Source organism: Podarcis filfolensis (assembly GCF_964270895.1).
Source record: "Podarcis filfolensis genome assembly, chromosome: 1".
In the NCBI taxonomy this organism is placed as follows: domain Eukaryota; kingdom Metazoa; phylum Chordata; class Lepidosauria; order Squamata; family Lacertidae; genus Podarcis; species Podarcis filfolensis.
Genome location: NC_139604.1, coordinates 135,564,820 through 135,589,560, shown reverse-complemented (window position 1 = coordinate 135,589,560; position 24,741 = coordinate 135,564,820). Strand labels below are relative to the sequence as shown.

The following is a 24,741-nucleotide window of genomic DNA, read 5'->3' as shown; positions in this document are numbered from 1 at the left end:
GAAATGGGGTGCTGGGAGGAAGGGAATTGGGGGCTGCCTTCATCATATCAGGCACCCCAGAGCTGCCACGAGGCTGCTGAAATACCCACGGATGGAGCCATGGCCATTCTCTGGACAGCAAACGTCTTTTGGGAGAGAAGGAAAAAGCAACAGAAGAAAGAGAGCTAAATGCCACACGATTTAGATTCCTCAGGTATAAAATAAACTGAAATAGACTAGCACAAAGTACACCATAAGCAAAGGTATAAAATGGCAGTTTATGGATAAGCAACCTCTTTTAAGTACTAAACGTTGAGGCGTGCGAGTGAATCTTCAAAATAATGAGGGGGAGCATTAAAAACGCATTTATTTTACAGTCTGCACCTTAAGATTCCACAACATTTTTTGCTTAGTTACCGATACAGTGAAATTGGAGGCTTTTAATATTGCTCTTAATGGAATTTCTGAAAAGGCAAATGGAAAAAGCTGTAAGATGACAGTTTGTAAAATGGTGATGGAAAAGATGAATTAAGAGGAAAGGGCCTTGCCGATATATATATATTTAGATGTATGGCCGGGAAGGGGCCGTGGTCCAACCGAAGAAGGAGTCACAGAGCTGGGAGATGATTAAGAGCCCAGCTACTGATGGCTTGTTTTATTTTATTTCACAAGATTTATATACCCTTTGCTTGCAGTAAAACCATAAGGAAAGATGTCTTCTTAGGCACGTAAGGCTATAGGAAGCTGGATTTTCCTGAACATACATAGCTCAGTATTGTCCACAGTGACTGTCAATTGCTCTGCAGGGTCTGTAGGAGAGGTTCTCCTTGATGGTTCCAGTATGGAGCCTCACACCGAGTTCCCAACTGGTCAGAATTTATTCAATAATGCATTACCAAGCAGAGTTCAAAGAGAGAGCTTTCAGTTTAGGCCCACACTATGAAGAGTAAGACAAACCTAGACAGCATCTTAAAAAGCAGAGACATCACCTTACCGACAAAGGTCCATATAGTTAAAGCTATGGTTTTCCCAGTAATGATGTATGGAAGTGAGAGCTGGACCATCAAGAAGGCTGATCGCCAAAGAATTGATGCTTTTGAATTCTGGTGCTGGAGGAGACTCTTGAGAGTCCCATGGACTGCAAGAAGATCAAACCGATCCATTCTGAAGTAAATCAGTGCTCACTGGAAGAACAGATCCTGAAGCTGAGGCTCCAAGACTTTGGCCACCTCATGAGAAGAGAAGACTCCCTGGAAAAGACCCTGATGTTGGGAAAGATGGAGGGCACAAGGAGAAGTGGACGACAGAGGACGAGGTGGTTGGACAGTGTTCTGGAAGCTACCAGCATGAGTTTGACCAAACTGTGGGAGGCAGTGGAAGACAAGAGGTCCTGGCGTGCTCTCGTCCATGGGGTCACGAAGAGTCGGACACGACTAAACGACTCAACAACAACAAATGAAGAGTAAGCCTAAGAGAAATTCATTGCGAGGTTCAGGGAGTCTTATCAGGAAGCCCCACCTGAAGATCCCAGCAAGGACTGAGCTTGGATTTCTGCAGGTAAAGCAGATGGTGTACCCCTGAGCTAGGCCAGATCATTACTCTCCCATCTTGGAAGGTGGTGGACACGCCTTCCTTTGAGGCTTCTGAACACAGAGGTTAGATGGTCATCTGCCAGGAGACTTTTGGCTATGATTCCTGAAACACAGAGAGTTGGACTAGATGCCCCCTGGGTCCCTTGCCAATCTACAGTTCTAGGATTCTGTGACTCTATGATCTCAAAGGTGGTGGACTCTCCTCCATTGGAGTTTTTTTCTTCCCCCACAGGTAGGATGGTCACCTGTCAGGAACTCTTCAGCTGAGATTCCTGCTATGCAGAGGGTTGGCCTGGATGACCCTTGGGGTCCCTTCCACCTCGACAATTCTATGATTCTACGAAACCTTGGAAGCAGAAGAATTAATTCATCCCCACTCAGTTAATTCTGGCTCTACTCAAACTCCCCTTGGAAACAGGAACTGCAACATAAACCCACAGTGTGGGGGATTTTCCCCGACCTAGAGAGTATGGCCATTGTCATCACGTCCAGAAATACTTTTTTGAAATGGGGAGGACTGCAGTCCTGGTAGAGCATCCAGATTTATTGCTCAGGGCCTTACTTAATCTTTGCAGGGGCTAATTCATGCGCTGTAACAGTCAAGGAGCCCCCACTTTTCCTAGCGATTGGCTTTGTCGCAGCTACAATCCCCACAGAGAAAAGCATCATTTTCTCCCCTGAAATTTGCAGTGTGGGTAGAGCATTACTCACTCCTGTGCTAGACCTTCCAATTAGCCGGAAATTAATTCCATCGCCTCTACTTTCGGCACAGCAGCTACGGGTTGGTGTGTGGACCCGCAATGGGCCTTCACGGTCGCGTGGAGAAACCCTCCCCTGCAGAACATTAGAGGGAAGCTGTGCAAGTGTATTATTAAGCCTTGTGTTGCGAGGAAAATATAAAAAGGGCACATTCTCAATAGAATCCTTTCTGAAAGAACATGATTCTTCCCAAGCACGAAACGGTGTCCCATACCTTTCAGGGGGATGTGATGTTGACCTAGAAAATGGCAGTTCACGCCTCCTGCTCCTTCCGCAGATGGCCTTCGATGGTCCTCTGAGGACAGATTCTGCACCCGTAAAAAGGGAACAGGAACAACTTGCCTCACATAATTATTGTGACAAAGAAGTGGAGCTAATCAAGGATAAATTGTATTATCCACCATCAGCCTCAGGGGTAGGATTAAAACCATAAGGAAATAAATTAAGCCCCTGACAACTTTCAGATAACTGGAACTGAAAAGTACCCTCCAAAACAAGGCAGTAGAAAATGAGAACTTATGAAGGACTTTGAAACAAACATGGCATGTATTATTTTTGGAGCATATATAGAATATATATATACAAGCCCGTTGCTCGGTCCCGGCTCCTGCCAACCTAGCAGTTCGAAAGCACGTCAAAGTGCAAGTAGATAAATAGGTACCGCTCCAGCAGGAAGGTAAACGGCATTTCCGTGCGCTGCTCTGGTTCGCCAGAAGCGGCTTAGTCATGCTGGCCACATGACCCGGAAGCTGTACGCCGGCTCCCTCGGCCAGTAAAGTGAGATGAGCGCCACAACCCCAAAGTCGGCCACGACAGCACCTAATGGTCAGGGGGCCCTTTACCTTTACCTTTATACAAGCTGGAAGGTGTGCAGAGGAGGGTGACCAAGATGACCAACGGCCTGGAAACCAAGCCTGATGAGGAATGGTTGAGGGAGCTGGGGACTTTTATCCTGGGAAAGAGGGGACTGAGAGGAGATAAGATAGGCATCTTCAAAGACCCGAAATGCTCTCACTTGTCACAAGCTTGGTTTCTGCTGCTCCAGAGGGGAGGACCCAAACCAATGGATTCAAATGACTAAATGTTTAGGAAGAACTTTCTGCAGGTAAGAACTGTTCAATGGTGGAACAGACTCCCTCGGAAGATGGTGGATTCTCCTTTCTTGGAGGATTTTAAGCAACAGTTGGATGGGCATCTGTCTTGGGTCCTTTAGCTGAGATTCCCACCCTACAGAGGGTTGGACTAGATGGCTATTTGGGTGCCTTCCAATTCTACGATTTTATGAACAATTAAGATTCTGTGAAGCAAGCAAGCCATAATCTCTGAATGGCACCTTGGTTCCTTCCTTCCTTCCTTCCTTCTCTGGGTGCCTCCTCTGTCCCAGCACGAGGCACACAGGGACTGTCCTGGTTTTGTTTCCTCGCAATCAATAATCTCTCCAGGTCCAGCCTTCCAGGCAGATTAGAGCAGGCCTGGGACACACGGAGAAGGGCTGAGCTGCCACTGAGTAATGGGTGCAATAAATATCCCCTTTGTTATCCTTGCACAAAAGATGTTTTCACTGATGTATAACGGTGCCATGTTCAGATTAGCCGCCTTGCTGCCGCCAGCGAGAAGGAGCTTGAATCATTTCCAGCACCTTCCGTGACTGAAGTGGGCCAGAGCCTCATAAAACACCATTATTGCTTTCTGTCCTTCCTCCAAAGCGCAGATCAAGGTGTTATTTCATTGCTAAGATCCTGACGCTGGGAGAGAGGCGGCCGCTCTCTGCCTAGAGCTCAGAATGGCAGGTCAACGCATCTTCCGGTGTAATGGGGTTGAGATTAATTGGTGATAAGAATCTATGAACGTAAGAAGATCCTGCTGTGTCAAGACAATGGCCTTTCCAGTCCAGTCTTGTCTTCTCACAGTGGTCAACCAGATATTCCAAAGAGTTACCATATTTCAAAAAGGGATGCAAAATTTGTTGTTGAGCTTTTTTTGGGGGGGTAAGGTTCTTGAGATGGATAGATAGCTATATTGGCCAAAGTTGTGGCTAAATCTCAAAAGAATTAAAGTTTTTGAACTATTTATTTTTAAATAGCACTTCTGGCATGGGTTGCCATATGTCCAGGTTTTCCCAGACATTTTTTTGTGGTACTACACAATATAGAGGAATTATACCAGAAAGAAATGGGTGTCTCGTACACTCCAGGTAGTGTGGTTGCTGACCTTGAGCCAGACATCCTGGAGAGTGAAGTCAAATGGGCCTTAGAAAGCACTGCTAATAACAAGGCCAGTGGAAGTGATGGTATTCCAGCTGAACTATTTAAAATTTTAAACGATGGTGCTGTCAAGGTGCTTCACTCAATATGCCAGGAAATTTGGAAAACTCAGCAGTGGCCAGAGGATTGGAGAAGATCAGTCTACATCCCAATCCCAAAGAAGGGCAGTGCCAAAGAATGCTCCAACTACTGCACAATTGCACTCATTTCACACGCTAGTAAGGTTATGCTTAAAATTCTACAAGGCAGGCTTAAGCAGTATGTGGACCGAGAACTCCCAGAAGTGCAAGCTGGATTTCGAAGGGGCAGAGGAACCAGAGACCAAATTGCAAACATGTGCTGGATTATGGAGAAAGCTAGAGAGTTCCAGAAAGACATCTACTTCTGCTTCATTGACTATGCAAAAGCCTTTGACTGTGTCGACCACAGCAAACTATGGCAAGTTCTTAAAGAAATGGGAGTGCCTGATCATCTCATCTGTCTCCTGAGAAATCTCTGTGTGGGACAAGAAGCTACAGTTAGAACTGGATATGGAACAACTGATTGGTTCAAAATTGGGAAAGGAGTACAGCAAGGCTGTATATTGTCTCCCTGCTTATTTAACTTATATGCAGAATTTATCATGCGAAAGGCTGGGCTGGATGAATCCCAAGCCGGAATTAAGATCGCCGGAAGAAATATCAACAACCTCAGATATGCAGATGGCACAACCTTGATGGCAGAAAGTGAGGAGGAATTAAAGAACCTTTTAAAGTCGGTGAAAAAGGAGAGCACAAAATATGGTCTGAAGCTCAACATCAAAAAAACGAAGATCATGGCCACTGGTCCCATCACCTCCTGGCAAATAGAAGGGGAAGAAATGGAGGCAGTGAGAGATTTTACTTTCTTGGGCTCCATGATCACTGCAGATGGTGACAGCAGTCACGAAATTAAAAGACGCCTGCTTCTTGGGAGAAAAACAATGACAAACCTAGACAGCATCTTAAAAAGCAGAGACATCACCTTGACAACAAAGGTCCGTATAGTTAAAGCCATGGTTTTCCCAGTAGTGATGTATGGAAGTTAGAGCTGGACCATAAAGAAGGCTGATCGCCGAAGAATGGATGCTTTTGAATTATGGTGCTGGAGGAGACTCTTGAGAGTCCCATGGACTGCAAGAATATCAAACCTCTCCATTCTTAAGGAAATCAGCCCTGAGTGCTCACTGGAAGGACAGATCGTGAAATTGAGGCTCCAATACTTTGGCCACCTCATGAGAAGAGAAGACTCCCTGGAAAAAACCCTGATGCTGGGAAAGATGGAGGACACAAGGAGAAGGGGACGACAGAGGACAAGATGGTTGGACAGTGTTCTCGAAGCTACAAACATGAGTCTGACCAAACTGCAGGAGACAGTGGAAGACAGGAGTGCCTGGCGTGCTCTGGTCCATGGGATCATGAAGAGTCGGACATGACTAAACGACTAAACAACAACAACACACAATATAGTTTGTTAAGAAAATTCCCAAACTCGGATCCACAGGCGACTCTGGGTCATTTCTCTATGGTAGTCTATCTTAAAGTCTTTATGTGTTTATATGCCTACTGCATTTTTAAACTTTAAATCCATTGTTGAATATTCAGCTCCATTGGATTTTCACGAGTTCTCATGTTATGAGGGAGCAAGGAAAGCTTCCCTCTCTTTGCCCCCTTCTCTTCTGCCTCTCCCGCCACCCTCTTCATCCTTCCTCCTTTTCTGGCACCCCTCGCCAATCAACAAGTTTAAAAATTCACCGCTCCAGCAAGCCCCAATTAACGAAAGTGGTTGTGCACTATGCAGATGATGACAAGTTGGGGACAGCTAATTAGTTGCCTTGTATTAATAAAAATGTATCAGCTTTTGCGGCAAAGTTCTACAGTGTTGTTTTTAGCAGGGACCCTTTCAGTTCAGGAGGAGGCTAGGCTCTCATAGGAAGAAAGAGAGGTCATTTATAGCAGATCTGCCCCCTTTTAAAATCAAAACAAATCAGGTTGGTATTGCGGCTCCCAGTAAGCACCCCGCTGTCTTGTTTTGCACTCAGGCGTCCCCAGGTGTGTCACATTTTGGGGCTTCACACAGTGCTCCTCAAACATCAAGACCACATCTTCTGATCATGATGGGGCTTGGTGTGTAGGGAATGCAGAAAGTGGCCACATAGTGAGTCAGATCACTGGTCCTGCTAGCTCTGTCTTGTCTACACTGCGGATCTCCAGGGTTCAGACTGTGGGAATGTTCAGGGTGCCAGGAGAGGATATATTGTTTATTAATACCCTTCCTAACTTGTGCTAGCAAGTTCCTTTGCTTAGCAGAGTGCATTCCCCTTTTCACAGCACAGCAGATAGCTGGTTGCAGGCTCGTGTGAGCCTCTCATTATTGTACAATTCAGTCTGTCTCAGATTGAATTGTACGTTCCTGGTAAGTTCCCTTGAATCCCTCTTAAAAGACCAAATGCGCAACAATCTTATTCAAAGTCAATAAAAGAGGTTTACTTACATCAGGCAGAGCACAGTGTGATCCCTGAAGACAGACTTAGTTACAAATATGTACACATGGATCTGGGACGCGGGTGGCGCTGTGGGTTAAACCACAGAGCCTAGGACTTGCTGATCAGAAGGTCGGCGGTTCGAATTCCCGCAACGGGGTGAGCTGCCGTTGCTCAGTCCCTGCTCCTGCCAACCTAGCAGTTTGAAAGCACATCAAAGTGCAAGTAGATAAATAGGTTCTTTCTGAGCCATGCCAGGAGATGCCATTGGGGACTGAGCTTGGGACCTTCATCACGAAAGGCAGATGCTCTAGCCGCTGAGATATGGACCTCCATGACTTGGTGGACGTGCCACTTATTTGGAGGCCTGGAGGGCCATCTCATCCGGTGTCATGACTGAGCCAGCTCCCAGTGAATGAAGCAGTCAGGAAGAGATAGAGTTCACTGCCCGACAAGATGAGCATCTCCGAGTGCCAGCTCCCCTGTCCGTAGGAATGCCAGTGGATAAGAGAATGACGGAGGACAAACCAGAGCCCTGCCAACGCACTCAAGAAGTGCAAAGGACCACAAAGAGAGAAGGAAGCAGTTCATCAGGCGGGAACAGAGACCAAGATAGGGACTCGGAAGAGGTTGGAGCTGATCAAATCTCTCCCCGGAGCCGGTGTAGGGGGGCTTGCTAGACAGGAAGCAGAAAGGACGTCAGCTTTGTAAGTTCACTTTCTGTTTTAGAAAGCAGAAGGGACCTTAGAAAGGTCATTGCAATTCATGATGGTGGAGGCTGTGTTAATGCTGTCCGGAGTTACAGTGGTACCTCGGGTTAAGTACTTAATTCGTTCCGGAGGTCTGTTCTTAACCTGAAACTGTTCTTAACCTGAAGCACCACTTTAGCTAATGGGTCCTCCCGCTGCCGCCACGCCGCCAGAACACGATTTCTGTTCTCATCTTGAAGCAAAGTTCTTAACCTGGAGCACTATTTCTGGCTTGGCGGAGTCTGTAACCTAAAGCAAATGTAACCCGAGGTACCACTGTATCTGTATGTTTTGACAATAAATCATCCTTTTTAATTAACTGCGCTCACTGTGTTATCAAGCCGGGGACTGGACTCCTGACATCCAACGCCCTGCAGTGCAGGCGTCACAAGAATTCCCCACAGATGGCCACCCAACCTCTGTTCAGAAACCTCCAGTGAAGGAGAGATCCAGGGCCACCCATTGCACTCTTGAATGACTATTTGCAGGAAATAGTCCCACTCTACTCTGCCTTGGTCAGACCCCACCTGGAGTCCTATATCCAGTTCTGGACACCCAAGTTTAAGAAGGATGTTGACAAGCTGGAAGGTGTGCAGAGGAGGGTGACCCAGATGATCAAGGATCTGGAAACCAAGCCTGATGAGGAACGGTTGAAGGACAGGGGTGTGTCTAGCCTGGAAAAGAAGAGAATGAGAGGAGATAAGACAGCCATCTTCAAATATCTCAAGGGCTGTCCCATGGAAGAGGGAGCAAGCTTGTTTTCTCCTGCTCTGGAGGGGAGGACTCCATCCAATGGCTTCAAGTGACAAGAAAGGAGATTCTGACTAAACATCAGGAAGAACTTTTGGACAGGAAGAGCTGTTCTGCAGGTGGAACAGTCTCCCTCGGGAGCTTGTGGACTCTCCTTCCTTGGAGGATTTTAAGCAGAGGTTGGGTGGAATTCTTGAGTTTTGCTTCCTGTCTTGCAGGGGGATGGAGTAGATGACCCTCAGGTTCCCTTCCAACTCTATAATTCTATGGTTCCTACCTTACTGTCAGAAAGTTCTTCCTGATGTTTCGTCGGAATCTCCTTTCTTGCCATTTGGATCCCTTGTTCCGGGTTCTCCCCTTTGGAGCAGCAGAAAACAAGCTTGCTCCATCTTCCATGGGGCAGCCTGTCAAAAAGTCAGAGGTGGCTCGAAAGTCATTTCTCAGTCTTGTTTACTCCCGGTGTAGCAGGAAACACCCCCCCCCCCATCATTCAGTTTGTACAAACTTCACACACACTCACACTCACACTCACACTCACACACTACATACGCTACGCTTCTGTTATAAATTCATAGAAAATCAACCATACATCAGATTTGCACTGTTCCACTTTTATTTGACTCCATGAAGGAAGGACTACAAAGTGGGGAAGGTTTGATACAGGCCAGCCATAATCCCTTCACCATCCCAGCACATCCACAGGAGCCCTGCCCAGTTGCTATGCCAACCCTGATGGTCCTAGACAGAAGACAATCAAGATCACAAAGAACTTCCATATGGGAGTGGATTCAGCATGGACTGGAACAAAGGACAATGATCAGATCTTCCCTCAAGGGGCAGGAAACTGTGACTACCTTTTGTCTTCTGAAAATGACTCATGGGGAGGGGGGGAGAAGGGAATCAGCCAGGTGACAGGACACTCAGGTTACCACCACAACTCCTCCCTCAACCCCTCCTTTCTGTAATGTATGCATGATGTTTCTGGGGGTGGGCTTGACCTACAGGATGGGAATTTCAAAAGTTTTTATAAGGTCTTGCACACCATTTTTCTGTGTCTTTTCCTGCAACGGTTCAATAAAGGCCAAGCCTACAGGCTGCTGTTTTGCTCCAAGTTATCCTGGTTGGTGTCTTTGTTTTTGTCCAAGGGAGCCCTCGGATTTTTCCGGTAACACCGGAAAGCTGTTGGACTGACCACTGGCCACAATGGCTGGGTCTGATGAAGTCCCAAAACATTGGGGGGGGGATTTATTTATTTAAATAGGAGAACTGGGTGCTGTGCAAGAGGCCACTGGCAGGATGAGTCCCTTTCTTTTTGGGAAAGGCAGGGAAGGGGACTTTCCCAATTCAAAATAGCACTTAAAATTGTTCCCTGTGCAGACGTGTTTCAGAAGAGGGCTTTGGGCAGTCTGCATTTGCCAGCTCTTGTTTTCAAAATGTATTTTGCTCCCTAGAAACAGAACTTTGCAGTTGCCTGAGGCGGCGGAAGCAATGAGACTGCAGAGCAAACAGCTTCCCTCCCCCCCTTTCTTTCTTTTTTTCTTTTTTTTTTTTTTTTTGCAAGCCTGACCTGTAGGAAAACATCTCTTTTGCAACAGGAAAACAAATTGGTTTGAAGGGGAATGTCAATGGACACAGACTCCCTTCCCTCTTTTCCAGACCAATTAAGCCCATGTTCTTCGTTGAGGGCTTGTGTATTTCTCAGAAACGGATGGAGATGCCTTGCGGATAAAGATCCCTTGACCCACTCTGAGGAAGACTCGATCAAGGCATCACTTTTCTTCTTCTGCTGAAACCTCCTGCTTGCCCCCTCCTTTGCATAGGAACCACACATCTGAGACAAGGAGCGCTGAACCGACCCCTGCAAAGAGGAACCTGCCAATCATAGAGCCTAGGAAGTTGCCCCAGACCAGGAGTCAATTGAGTGCAGTATTGCCCACGCCTTCAGTGACTCATTCCCTCCCTCCACTGCTTGCCAGGAGAGATGGAATCATCGAATTGTAGAATTGGAAGAGACCCCAGGGGTCATCTAGTCCAATCCCCTCCAATGCCGGGATAGCCAGGCAGAAAGGAAGGAGCCAGGGAGGAGAGTGTATGTGGATCCCATCTTTTCAAGGGCTCCTCAAAGCCTGGCAGCACCCCAAGGTGAAATGATGCTTCTGCAGGATTCAGGCTTCTACCACTGGGCTGAAAGTTCCAGGTTTCCCTGTCTCTATCTCTCTCCCCCTCTCTCTGGATTGGAGGGGTCAGTCTAGATGATGCCCAGAGTCCCTTCCATTTCTTTGGATCTGTATCTGGAGCAGTAGAATGTGTGAGAGCAAGCTTGTGAAACCAGCCGTTCTGTCAAGGTGATAGTTTGGGCTGGCCAGTTAAGCACCACGATTAGCATAACCAAAGAAGTTGTTTTGTGCCATAGAACAGGCATGTCCAACTTTCAAGTGACGGAGATCTACTCCCACTATAAGATAGCTGGCAGTGATCTACCAAAATTGTTGAGCTTTTTTTAAAAAAATTAATCCCCGCGGCGGGGTGAGCTCCTGTTGCTCGGTCCCTGCTCCTGCCAACCTAGCAGTTCAAAAGCACAAAGTGGAAGTAGATACATAGGTTTCCATGCACTGCTCTGGTTCGCCAGAAGCGGCTTAGTCATGCTGGCCACATGACCCGGAAGCTGTACGCCAGCTCCCTCGGCCACTAAAGCAAGATGAGCGCCACAACCCCAGAGTCAGCCACGACTGGACCTAATGGTCAGGGGTCCCTTTACCTTTTAAGGTGCTACTGGAAGGAATTTCTTTATTTTGTTTCGACTACGGCAGACCAACACGGCTACCTAGCTGTAATTAGAGCTTTTTTTAGGAAGCCAAAGTTGTTGAGTAGGAGGACAAGCACCAGAGTGTAGTGTGTGTGAACGGAGATGGAAGCAGATTGGAAGCTGGAGACTCAGAGACCTGCTTGCTCTGTGCTGAATCCAAAGATGCGGCAAATGGAGAAGGAAGGCCTGTTTGAGTGTTGATGCCGTGACCCCTTCCAATCCTGGGCTCAAGCTGGAGATTTAAAACCATATGTCCTGAAGGCACCACGGTCTCTGCTGACCTTCATTTCAAGGAAACTGAACCTGGGTCAGGGCCTGGAACCCCTGGATTCTCTAACCGCTCACAGATTGGGGTGGTGTGTTAACGACACACTTCAGGAAGAACTTTCTGGCAGTAAGAACTGTTTTACAATGGAAGGCTCTCGCTCGGGAGATGGTGGACTCTTCTTCCTTGGAGGTTTTCAAGCAGAGGTTGGATGGCCATCTGCCATGGATGCTTGAGTTGAGATTCCTGCATTTAAGGGGGTTGGACTAGATGTCCCTCGAGGTCTCTTCCAACTTTGCTGTTCTGTGATTCCCCCCCCACACACACATACCTGCCTCTGTAGCATCTCCTAGAGGCCTTAAAGGTAAAGGTAAAGGGACCCCTGACCATTAGGTCCAGTCATGGACAACTCTGGGATTGCGGTGCTCATCTCACTTTATTGGCCGAGGGAGCCAGCATACAGCTTCTGGGTCATGTGGCCAGCATGACTAAGCCGCTTCTGGCGAACCAGAGCAGCGCACGGAAATGCCGTTTACCTTCCCGCCAGAGCGGTACCTATTTATCTACTTGCACTTGATGTGCTTTCGAACTGCTAGGTTTGCAGGAGCTGGGACCGAGCAACGGGAGCTCACTCCGTCACGGGGATTCGAACCACCGACCTTCTGATCAGCAAGTCCTAGGCTCTGTGGTTTAACCCACAGCACCACCCACGTCCCTCCTAGAGGCCTTCTTGCTTGCCAATTCCAGGTCCTCCTCCTCCACAACAGTCCCCACCCAGGCTGTTTGCTGGCATTTCTCTGCTCAGTGAATTCATTTGTCGCAATATGTCCCAAAGAAATAAAAAATAAAACAAAATCCTTCTTCAGAATCTGCTTGAAAACTTCCACGGGCGTCTTTGATGTATGTCATTAATTGTACATGCTCTTAACTATTTCATGGTGATTTGGCATTCCAATTCATTTCTTAATTGGACATCTGTTCTCCCTGTAAATTTGATTTCTGACTTGATAGAACTCTTGGCCTCTTCATTGGCTCAGACAGATCTATTTCTTCCCTTGCTCCCTTTCTCTCTCTCTCTCTCTCTCTTTTTTAAATTGGAGAACAGTCCATTTTCAGTAATTTGCCGAAACTTTGTGTTATCTTGCAAGGATACTTGACAGCAGGATATAAGGAAACAGAAAGAGCCAACTGCCTTCTTGGGTGGAGATGCTGGTGGCTGCATAGATTGCGGCTTAAGGTTTACTGGATCCACACATGCTATTGTCAGAGGCAGATTGTGTAGATTATGCTGCTTTGATAATGTTGCATCACTTCTGGAGCTGCTGACGGCATATTTCCTGGAATACGCACACACAAAAATCAATTTAAAATCATCTTAATTACACTTTTTAAGGGGTTGAATAAATCAGTCTGTTTTCAGCAATCAATTCTGCCTCGTTTCCACATTAATTTGTGGTTTATATGTTTTGCAAAGAAAAATCTGTAGGAACATTTGTGCCTAAATGCACTGTGCATTTTATGTCAAAGGGGGCATAACTCTCCCCCCCCCTCCCTCAAAAGGGGCACTTAAAAAAAAATGCATTTCCTGAGCTGAGAACTGCAAAGGGGAAACCTTTAAGCTGCAGCCAGACTAAAAACATAAGCAATTTGGGCAGGATGAGGCCAATGGCCTGTCTAGTCCAGCATCCTGCTCTCACAGGGGCCAACGAGATGCCTCAATGGGAAACCCACAACCAGAAAAATTCAGGAGTGGGACCCCGATTTTTTGGAGTGCTTAACATGATGGTGAGCTGTTCTGGGAATTTTCCCACCATTGCTGCATTTGGACACCTTTCTTATAAATGTCAGCTTCATGTTGATACCTGTTTGGACATCCAGACGGCTTGCATTGATTTAGATGTTTAAGATGGATGGATTGATGGTAACTGAATTTTTTTAAGGTGACCCAGTCAGCTTTAGCTGCGATTCCTGCGTTGCAGGGGCTTGGAATAGATGACCATTGGGACCCCTTCCAACCCTACTGTTATATGGATTTAATGTCTCCAATATACAAATTAAATGTTCATAAATGTACAGGGCAAAAACATACATAGCAATATAAACCATGTGTCTGAAATAGAACAGGAGAACAATCCTGAAACCATTTTGACTTTCCCAGTGAGAGTCAAATATTCCTTTGCAGTGAGGAAGGAAATGGGAAAACATCCCCATGGTCTCACAAATCCTGTCTTAATTCATATTTGTGTATGAATAGGGTGAGCCTGGGACCTGGATTCAGGAACTAAAAGTATTTAGCATCTCAAAAGGAATGGCCTGGCAAAGAGGATTTCTGTTGTAGACCACCTCCTTCTGTGATGTATGTATGATGTTTTGGGGGATGGTCTTGAGCTATAGGGTGGGCAAGTATAGGGGCTTGCCCACCATTGTTCTGGGTTCCTCCTCTCTCCTGCGTGTGGTGAGTGAGGACCCTGTTGCAACAGATCAATAAAGATCAGGCTTACTAGCTGCTTTGCTTCTCAATATTCTCTGGTTGGCCTCGGTTATTTTCTCCTACCGATAGGGAACCCGCTTAAGGGCTCTATGCAGGCTATTGGGTACCCCATAAGGGAAAGGGAGCAGATTTTTCTTAAAACACTACAAACCAATGATTCTATGAATAACCATTCAGGTACTCAATCATGGGTAAAGGTAAAGGTTAAGGTACCCCTGCCCATGCGGGCCAGTCGTGTCCGACTCTAGGGTTGTGCGCCCATCTCGCTTAAGAGGCCGGGAGCCAGCGCTGTCCGGAGACACTTCCGGGTCACGTGGCCAGCGTGACGAAGCTGCTCTGGCGAGCCAGCACCAGCGCAGCACACGGAAACACTGTTTACCTTCCCGCTATAAGGCAGTACCTATTTATCTACTTGCACTTAGGGGTGCTTTCGAACTGCTAGGTGGGCAGGAGCTGGGACCGAGAGACGGGAGCTCACGCCGCCGCGGGGATTCGAACCGCCGACCATACAATCGGCAAGTCCTAGGCACTGAGGTTTTACCCACGGCGCCACCCGCGTCCCTCTACTCAATCATGGGAGGCAACTGCAAATTATTATTTTATTGTTCTTTATTGAATTTATATACCTGTTTGGATTTGGAGGAACTTTGAAACATGTCCTGAAACACTTTATGGATCTTAGCTTCAACTATGGAAATTTGGCTGACCTGTCCAGAAGGAATGGAAGTGTTGCCAGGTTGGAGTTTTCCCGAGACCTGCTCTTTAGCATTAAAGAATATGAAGAAGACCTGCAGAAGGGACCTGGAAAAGAGTTAAGAGCCTCGGATATAAGATCGCCAGGTTGATGGACTATATGGAATTGACGGAAAGGACTGGCAGAACCCGAAACCAGGGAGAGGAGATGGTGGAAGAAGATTGGAAAATTTAAAGTGTATATATAGAAATATTGTAAAATTAATGAGTGATAGAAAAATGGTGGAATGAATTTTTATGGCCTTAGCAGAAATGTTATAAGGAGTTAAGCATATATAAGTATTTTATCTTTAATGGAAAATAAGGTTAAAAATATGTTAAGATATTTATATTATGATAGAAAATAGAGAAAGATGGAAAGGATTTGCTGAAACAATTAATAGAAGTGGAATACAAAAAGGGAGGTGAGAGGAGGTCGAGGAAATAAGGGAATGAAAGATAGATATGGAAAAGGTGTGATGTATGTTTTTAAATGGTTTTTGTTTTGTTTTGTTTAGGGTTAGGGTGGGTTAGGGTTTTGTTTAGTTTAGTTTATTGTGTTTAGTTTAATGTGTTTAGGTTGTGTTTTGTATTGTTTATATATTGTATTGTATTGTTTATTTTCTCCTTTGTTCTTTCTCTTTTGTTTTTTTCCTTTTTTCCCTTTTCTGTAATCTTTAAAAGTAATAAATATTATTTTTTTAAAAAAAATGAATTTATATACCTGGAGGTCTCAGGGCTGCAAAGCCATGCTGCTGCAGGCAGGAGCTGCTGGAGGGTCCTAAAAGGGGGTGTTCTTGGATCCGCTGGACCAAAATCTGCCTGGGGACCAATCTTTGGTTCTTGGGATGCTGTGGAGGCTCAGGCACTCAGATTCCTTCATCAGCCAGGGTGAGATTGACCACTTATAAACACCATCTCCATCTCCTCAAAAGATTCCACCAACGGTGTCTCTGAAAATTTTTAGACATCACTTGGGAAGACACGTGAACTAATGCCAGTGTACTGGAAGAAGCAAAGATCACCAGTGTTGAAGCAATGATTCTTTAACATCAACTTCATTGCACTGGTCATGTTGTGTGGATGCCTGATTATCGTCTTCCAAAGGAACTACTCTATTCCAAACTTTAAAATGGAAAGCATATTGCGGGTGGTCAACAAAAGAGGTTTAAAGACTCTCAAGGCAAATCTTTAAAAATGTAGTATAAACACCAAGAATTGGGAAACACTGGCCTGCGAGTGCTCCAGTTGGAGAACAGCCTTTACCAAAGGTGTCCTGGGCTTTGAAGACACTCAAACTCAGGATGCAAGAGAGAAACGTGCTAAGAGGAAGGCACGCTTGACAAATCCACACCATGATCAACTCAAAGGCAGAAACCAATGTTCCCACTGTGGAAGGACGTGTGGATCCAGAATTGGCCTCCACAGGCACTTACAGACTCATCTTACTCGGCTACGAGGGATCGCCAAAGAAGAAGAAGCTCTGCCCATCCCTGATCCATGACGTGGTTCCAGGACCCTTGTGAAGACCAAGAGTTAGAAGGGGGCTGGAGTTCTCCACTGGGTTGCCTCCTGGGATGGGTTGTGGCAGAAGCTGATGGGGAACATGCAGAGTTTTATCATCAAAGGGAAGCAGCCTTTTCATTATCTGGGTTTCCAGCCGGCCCACAAGCCCCTCCGTAGCGAGGGAGAAAGGGAGAGAATAATTACATTTTGGGTGTGTGTGATCGTCCTTTTGAAATTGCTAACAGCCTCATTGCTTGGTTCAATCAATTAGACTGGAACTCACAGCAGGAAATATAATTATTTTAATTATTCCGAATTTGAAAGTGACGTGTGCAGAATCCAAAGATGCTTTGTTCTTCAGTCTGGGCATTGATGAATAAATACTCTCCCATCATTTATTTTGGGGTGGGTGGGTGTGAAATGAAGACTCAGGAGCATTCACCTTACAGGCCACTCAAAGCAGACGTTCATTGGGACAGTGTTCACACACGCACAAGGAATTGGTCTGTAGTGGACTTGTGGATTAGAGAGAGCATCTGGTGAGCTGGAAATCACCGCAACTGCAGACATCGAGAAATGCAATTATTTCATGTCACCACTTCCTTCATCCTTTGTCTTTGCTGCTCTGGAATTCATCCTGCAGAGCCTTATCTGGACTTCCAGAAAAACCAAGGGAACAAAGGAAAACAAGCAGAGAATGACTGAGCAGATGGTGGAAGCTGACAATGGCTGGCTGCTGGTTATCTTGTCCGGCGTCTTATTGTATAGCCTTCTTCAAACATCTGGTTCCAAGCCCTGAAGTAGTGGAGTGCTGCTGGCAGCTCTGAAACCTTCATAGAATCGTTTATTTGAAAGGAAACCCAGGGGTCATCTAGTTCAACCCCCTCAATGCAGGAATCTCAGCTCAAGCATCCATGACAGATGGCCACCCAAGTTCTGCCTAAAAACCTCCAGTGACTGAGAGTCCACTGCCTTGTGTCTCTCCCACTATCAAACAGCTCTTACTGTCAGAAAGTTCTTCTTCATCTTTAGTCTCTGCTATAGAAAACTTGGGAGGCTGGTCTTCGCAGCCCAACTCTCCATCAAGGGACTCTGTGTCCCCTGTTATAAGAATTTTAAGGTCTTAGATATGTAATAAATGTTCATAAATGTACCAAGCAAACACGTACATAAATATATAAACCACGTGTCTGAAACCCCACAGAAAAAAAGTCCTGAACAAATTGACCTCAAATATTTCTCTGCAAGGTCAAAGTGGAAAACCTCCTCACAAATCCTGTCTTAAGGGCACATTTAAGATATGAACAGGGTATCAGCCTGTGACCTGGCTCAGGAACTAAGTATTTATCATTACAAAAGACTGGCCAGGCTCCCCAGGCAATCCAATCAAGTGACCATTAAACAGGTAACCTGGCGGACAGGAGGTAAACAAAGCACTCAGATTTCTGCTGTAGACCGCCTTTTCTGTGATGTAGGTATGATGTGTCTGGGGGGTGGTCTTGAGCTATTCCCCTTCTGTGATGTATGTATGATGTTTCTGGAGGTGGTCTTGAACTCACAGGCGGGCAATTTAAAATGTCTATATAAGGGTGGACACACCTGGGTTCTGGGTCCTCCTCCTTTCCTGTGTGTGAGGGGAGCACCCTGTCGCAACAGTTCAATAAAGATCAGGCTTACTAGCTGCTTTGCTTCTCAATATTCTCTGGCTGGCCTCTGTTATTTTTCTCCACTGATGGAGAACTTGCAAAGGACTCTACAAGGGCTCTTGTGTACCCCATAAAGGAATAAGGGCAGATTTCAGTTTATTACACCCCTAAGTCCATTATCAGTCAGAGAAGAATAGATGGAGGCAGGATCCAGATGAAAGCAAGGAAGGAATCTTGGTTTTCCTGTTGCATAAGACACCCCCCCACACACACACTTTCAAGGACAAAGGGTGCAAGAACTTTTGAAGGCTTTAGAAATTGTGCAGCCCCTTAGTCAAAGACCACCCCAAAAACACCATGCACACGTCACAGAAAGAGGTGGTCTACAATTTGAAATTTGAGGGTGTGGTTTCTCTCCTGTCATTGATGCTACTGGTCCTCTCTTGCACACCTGGTGCTCAGCATTGCGTACAAAAGGCAAAATTGGGATAATTATTTTTTTTAAAAAAACATTGTCCAGTAGCACCTTAGAAACCAACTAAGTTTGTTCTGGGTATAAGCTTTTGTGTGCATGCACACTTCTACAGGAGGGTAGTAGGAGGTGGGTTGACTCAAGGGGTCCAGGTTCTTGCATTTAGTCAGAAAGGAGATATCAGTCTGTAGCTGTGCAAGTTTGATGGACTTCCATTTCATGTGGCTCAATGTGAAGCCTTCCATGATTATAGATTCAGGTAGGTAGCCATGGTCTGGCGACTTCTGTTTCAGTGTATCTGAAGAAGTGTGCATGCACAGGAAAGCTTATACCCAGAGCAAACTTGGTTGGTCTCTAAGGTGCTACTGGACAATTTATAATTTTTTAAATTTATTTTGACTGCATCAAACCAACACGGCTACCTACCTAAAGGCAGAATTGGGGGGAAGGGACAAGGCCACCTCCTTCCCATTCTCAGGGCAATGGCTGGATTTGGCCATCCTGTGAGCCCCTCCCCCACCTCGAGGAAAGGAAGGCTGTTGCTTTGCAGCCAGAAAATTAGGCTCTGGAGCACGGGGTTGTCTATGCTTGGTTCAGCAATTTCAAAAGCAGAGAACCAGTCCCACAGCAGCTGCCAAGATTTGAGAAGCTTGACTTCCAAACTCTGTTTGCAAAAAAAGGGAAGAAGATGCAGGGTAAATGCAAAGGCCTTAACCTGGCAGGAATCTTGTGTTGTGGGTTGCACTGCTTGCCAAAGTGCCATTGTTGTAAACAAAAATTGCCCTTTTCCCTTATGGGGTATCCAAGAGCCCATATAGAGTCCTTACATAGGTTCCCTATTGGTAGGAGAAAATAACAGAGGCCAGCCATAGAATATTGGGAAGCAAAGCAGCTAGTAAGCCTGATCTTTATTGAACTGTTACAACAGGGTGCTCCCCTCACCCGCAGGAGAGAGGAGGAACCCAGAAAAATGGTGCTCAAGACTTTTGAAATTGCCACCCTGTAGATCAAGACGGGGAAACGGGTGGCGCTGTGGGTAAAACCTCAGCGCCTAGGACTTGCCGATTGCATGGTCGGTGGTTCGAATCCCTGCGGCGGGGTGCGCTCCCGTCGTTCGGTCCCAGCGCCTGCCAACCTAGCAGTTCGAAAGCACCCCCGGGTGCAAGTAGATAAATAGGGACCGCTTACTAGCGGGAAGGTAAACGGCGTTTCTGTGTGCTGCGCTGGCTCGCCAGATGCAGCTTGTCACGCTGGCCACGTGACCCAGAAGTGTCTGCGGACAGTGCTGGCTCCCGGCCTATAGAGTGAGATGAGCGCACAACCCTAGAGTCTGTCAAGACTGGCCCGTACGGGCAGGGGTACCTTTACCTTTACCTAGATCAAGACCACCCCCAGAAACATCATACATACATCACAGAAAGGGTGTAACCTAGACCATCCCTCAGATACATCATACCTACATCACAGAAAAGGCGGTCTAAACTGAAATTTGAATGTTGTTTTTCTCCTGTCGTTGTTTATCTCCTGTCTGGCAGGTTACTTGATTGGATTTCCTGGGTAACCTGGCCAGTCTTTTGTAAGGATAAATACTTAGTTCCTGGGCCAGGTCACAGGCTCACACCCTATTCAAATCTTAACAGTGCCCTTAAGACAGGATTTATGAGGAAAGAGACAATGAGAGGTTTCCCACTTTGACCTTCTAGAGAAAACATTTGCTCAGTTTAGGAATCAAAATAGTTCCAGGTTGCTCATCCTGTGCTGATCTATGTACGTGCTTGGTTGGTAGGCTTATGAACATTACCATATATCTAAGAGCTCAAAATTCCTATCACACCATCGCACACTCTCACAATAGCTGCACAACACACACTGCCCATCGCTGCCACATAAATATTGTTGCATGCCACCTGAATTTCTGATCAGGGAGAGATTTCAGGGAGTTCCAGCGCTTGCTCAGAGTTTGGCTTCCTTGGAACAAAGATCAGCAAATACTGTGGTGTCTTTAGGATATATGGTTTCATTTGCATATCTGGACAACCTGAACATAAGATGGAGGGGCTCAGGGCATCGGCACCCCCAACAGATCCTGATTCTCCATCAGTCACAGCTTTGGATCCAGCACAAGCTCCCAGCCCAACTTGCCCAAACTTCCTCTGGCTCTTGCTCTCCTACCTAACAGGCCCACCCAATAGCCAAGAGGGACTCATCCGTTAGTTTTTCTATGTTATGAACAATTAGGTTCTTTTAATTTGTTTAGGTGTTTAACATAGATGAGACCCAGTACGCTCCAGGGAAGGCACAACTAATCCTCAGACAACCAACATTGGATTTTCTCTATAAATAGTGTTTTATAGATTAACAGGCAACAAACAGTTCACATTTCAAGACAAGGAATATGCACTCAATCATACAGTCGTACATACACCTGCCATACTTACACCACTCTCCACTCAATTGATCAGGTTCAGTGAAAGCCACGGGTGGCAGATGGGCAGCGCTGTCAAATGTCTGGCACACAACTCAGGCAGGAGGGCTTTGTATATATATATAATGGTCAGGGGTCCCTTTACCCTTTACCTTTATATCTGACGTTTGGCCTTGCACAACTTACGACTCTTGTTTTGGCATCATTCTCACAACACTTATCTTATCTTGCATGTAATGTTGCACACGCCATCTCTTTGCTTCTTTGTGTATGCTGTTCTGTCCTTGGCCTAGCACACACCGTTCCCGCCAGATTATCCTGATGTCCATCAGCGCTTATATAACGCTGTTCATGATGTGTTCAAAGACATTGAGTCCATTCTGTGGTGTTCTTCAGCCATCTTCTAGGCCCATGCAAACCATGCCATTCATTACATCTATATGCCGGAAGCCTCCCAGAGTGGCTGGGGCAACCCAGTCAGATGGGAGGGGTACAAATAATAAATTATTATTATAATATTATTATTATTGTAGCTCTTGCAACTTGGCTCATCCTTTTGGGATTCAGAAGGGGACACTTAATTGGCCATCATCTTGCAAAGAAACTTGTCTCACTAGAAATAGAATTTGCGCTTAGATACTAACCCTCACTGGGTCCAGGACCCCAAGAAGAGGTTTGGCCTTGGGGCATCATCTAGACTGCTCCCCCCAACCCACAGCATCATCAAAGGGTAGATCTCTTCCCTATCATATAATGACAGTTGTTGTTTAGTCGTTTAGTCGTGTCCGACTCTTCGTGACCCCCTGGACCAGAGCACACCAGGAACTCCTGTCTTCCACTGCCTCCCGCAGTTTGGTCAAACTCAAGCTGGTAGCTTCGAGAACACTGTCCCACCAACTCGTCCTCTCTCGTCCCCTTCTCCTTGTGCCCTCCATCTTTCCCAACATCAGGGTCTTTTCTGGGGAGTCTTCTCTTCTCATGAGGTGGCCAAAGTCTTGGAGCCTCAGCTTCAGGATCTGTCCTTCCAGTGAGCACTCAGGGCTGATTTCCTTAAGAATGGACGTATAATGACTAGATCAGCATAATTTGCAGAGCCTTAAGGTCCAGGCATCTCAAAGCAGCAAGGTTCCCCTCGAAGTACAGTGGTACCTCGTTTTACAAACAGCCCTGTTTATGAACTGTTTGGTTTACAAAATCCGCAAAACCGGAAGTAGTGTCCCAGGTTGTGAACTTTACCTTGGTCTATGAACAGAAGCCGACTGGTGGAAGGGCATTGGCAGTGGGAGGCCCCATTAGGGAAAACGTGCCTCTGTTTAAGAACGGTTTTGGTTTAAGAACGGACTTCCAGAACAGATTACCGTATTTTTCGCTCTATAAGATGCACCAGACTATAAGACGCACCTAGTTTTTGGAGGAGGAAAACAAGGAAAAAAATATTCTGAATCTCAGAAGCCAGAACAGCAAGAGGGATCACTGCGCAGTGAAAGCAGCGATCCCTCTTGCTGTTCTGGCTTCTGGGATAGCTGTGCAGCCTGCATTCGCTCCATAAGACGCACACACATTTCCCCTTACTTTTTAGGAGGGAAAAGTGAGTCTTATAGAGCAAAAAATAAGGTAAGTTCATAAACCAAGGTACCACTGTACATATATGCAACTGAAGCAGACATAGCAAGGAGAGGATCAAATTCTGAAGCCAAAGAGGGTCCTCATTCTTGTTTAGAATCTCGACGCGTCTCCTCGGCTAATTTGGTTTATACATCGGCTTTGGGTCTCATTTTATTTCCCTCCTTCCCCTTGCGCTTTCTATAACTGTGGCATTCTTCTCTCCAATGCACAGACATAATGAGATGCTAAATCTTTCTTTAGGCAATGTTTAATCCACATTTTAGATTTAAGAAGCACACAGACCAAAATTCGCTCTCTGCCGTGCGCTGTATCTAGCCGAATGGTTAAATACATATTTATATCAATTCTACCCGCCGCCGCCCTCTCTCCGAAATAGTTTCATTCAGAGCACCAGACCAGGGAAAGCGGCTAAATATTAAAATGCATGATATTTATAAGCAAACTTGTTATGCAAATGTATTTTTAAAGCAAGCGTTTTGACTGATACGTTTCTGCCCCTTCCAAATATCACAACATGTTTTCCTTTGAGAAAGGGATCCACAAATAGCTGCGGAGTCTGTGATCGCTGGCAAAATATTTAATTTCAAACCTGTGCTGCTCTCCGGTTGGCAACATGAATGTTGGACAAGCATCTGCCAAGGCAGCCTTAAAGTCAGGGCCTTTTTTGCAAATCTCCAAAGTCAAGGCAGAGAAGCTTCTCCAGAATAGCATCTGCAGAGCAAAATGCAAAAGTGGGGGGCTGGGGGGCAAAGGCCAATCTCAGCCCTACTTTCCTCACTGGGTATTTGCCTCCTGCCTAGTTTGCTCATTAGGGGTCAAACCCTGAGCATAGGGAGAAGGTTTGCCTGTCCAGTGTATTATGAAATGCGTTTCGCAGCATCCTTCCACAAGCATCCATCGGGTTTGATCTTTCTCTTTTTTTAATCCTCAGAAACTCTGTAATTCGCAGCTTCCCATCATATCAGGTGATAAAGGAAACAATCTGCAGCCGCGGATCCGCAAACAAGGGAAGCTGAGAGCTCCAGTAAAGGAGCACAATGCATTTTATTGGCTTTCAAAGTCCTCCCGCCTTTGTCAAAGGAAACCTCTCCTCTAAGTGCACCTTGAAGAGGGCTGATTGTTGGGTGTCATCACACTCTCCATTGTCTGGCAAGAAAGACGGAGACCCCGCTGTCTGCCCAAGGTCAACACTTACAGCAAGAGGAGGAATGCAGGAAACTGCTGGCACCTTGGCCTCAGAAAGTCCAGAGGTCTTTTATTAGCTCATTCAGGAACAGCTGCTGAGAGACGTGTGTGTGTGTGTGTGTGTGTGTGTGTGTGTGTGTGTGTGTGTGAAAGTTGTCTATCTGTCTGCCCACCTCTTCTCTGTGGTTCTGTGATTCACTCAGACACCTCTTAAGCAGGGCTCAGCAAACTTTTTCAGCCGTGGGATGGTCCACCATCCCTCAGACCTTGTGGGGAGCCAGACTATATTGGGGGGGGGGGTGAACAAATTCCTATGCCCCAGAAATAACCCAGAGATGCATTTTAAATAAAAGGACACATTCTACTCATGTAAAAACACACTGATTCCTGGACCGTCCGCGGGCTGGATTGAGAAGGCGATTGGGCCGCACCCGGCCCATGGGCCTTAGGTTGCCTACCCTTGCTCTTAAGAATACCTTCTGAATACCAGTTCCTGGAAACTGCAGAAGGGGAGAGTTACTCTTGTGCTCAAATCCTGCTTTGGGGCATCTGGTTGGCCACCACGAGAAGCAGAAGGTGGACTGGATGATCCATTGGCCTGTTCCACCAGGGATCCTCTGGCATCCAGATTTTGCATGATGGTTCCTCAGACTGGCAAACAGGTTTTCATCCAAGTTTGGATAGCATAAGAAAAACCCTGCAGGAACAGACCAATGGACTGTCTAGTCCACCGTCTTGTTCCTGCCGTGGCCAGCCTGATGCCATCAAGGGAACCCCACAAGCAGGATCTGAGCACAAAAGCAACTCTCTCCTCCTGTGGTGTCTGGTAAAGGCTGTTCTCCAACTGGAGCGCTCGCAGGCCAGTGTTTCCAAGTTGTCAGTATGTATACTACATTTTTTTAAGAATTGCCTTGAGACAGTCTTTAAACCTCTTTTGTTTACCACCAGCATTACACTTTCCAACTTTAAGTTCTTCCGAACTTAGAGTGGTTGC

The 24,741-nt window shown here is 46.2% G+C and overlaps 1 long non-coding RNA gene across 2 annotated transcripts in view; it reads left to right on the top strand.

The window, feature by feature from the left end:
- The window catches only part of LOC310766698, a 52,210-nt gene extending 28,174 nt beyond the window's left edge, over window positions 1-24,036 (top strand). The window contains exon 4 of one of the 2 annotated variants that reach the window (XR_014550369.1): window positions 23,494-24,036. This is a non-coding gene — a long non-coding RNA (uncharacterized lncRNA). Of the gene's footprint in view, window positions 1-1,803; window positions 2,912-23,493 lie in introns of those variants that run through there. The other variant, XR_014550370.1, reaches the window with a different exon arrangement.
- The last annotated feature ends 705 nt before the right edge of the window (window positions 24,037-24,741 follow it).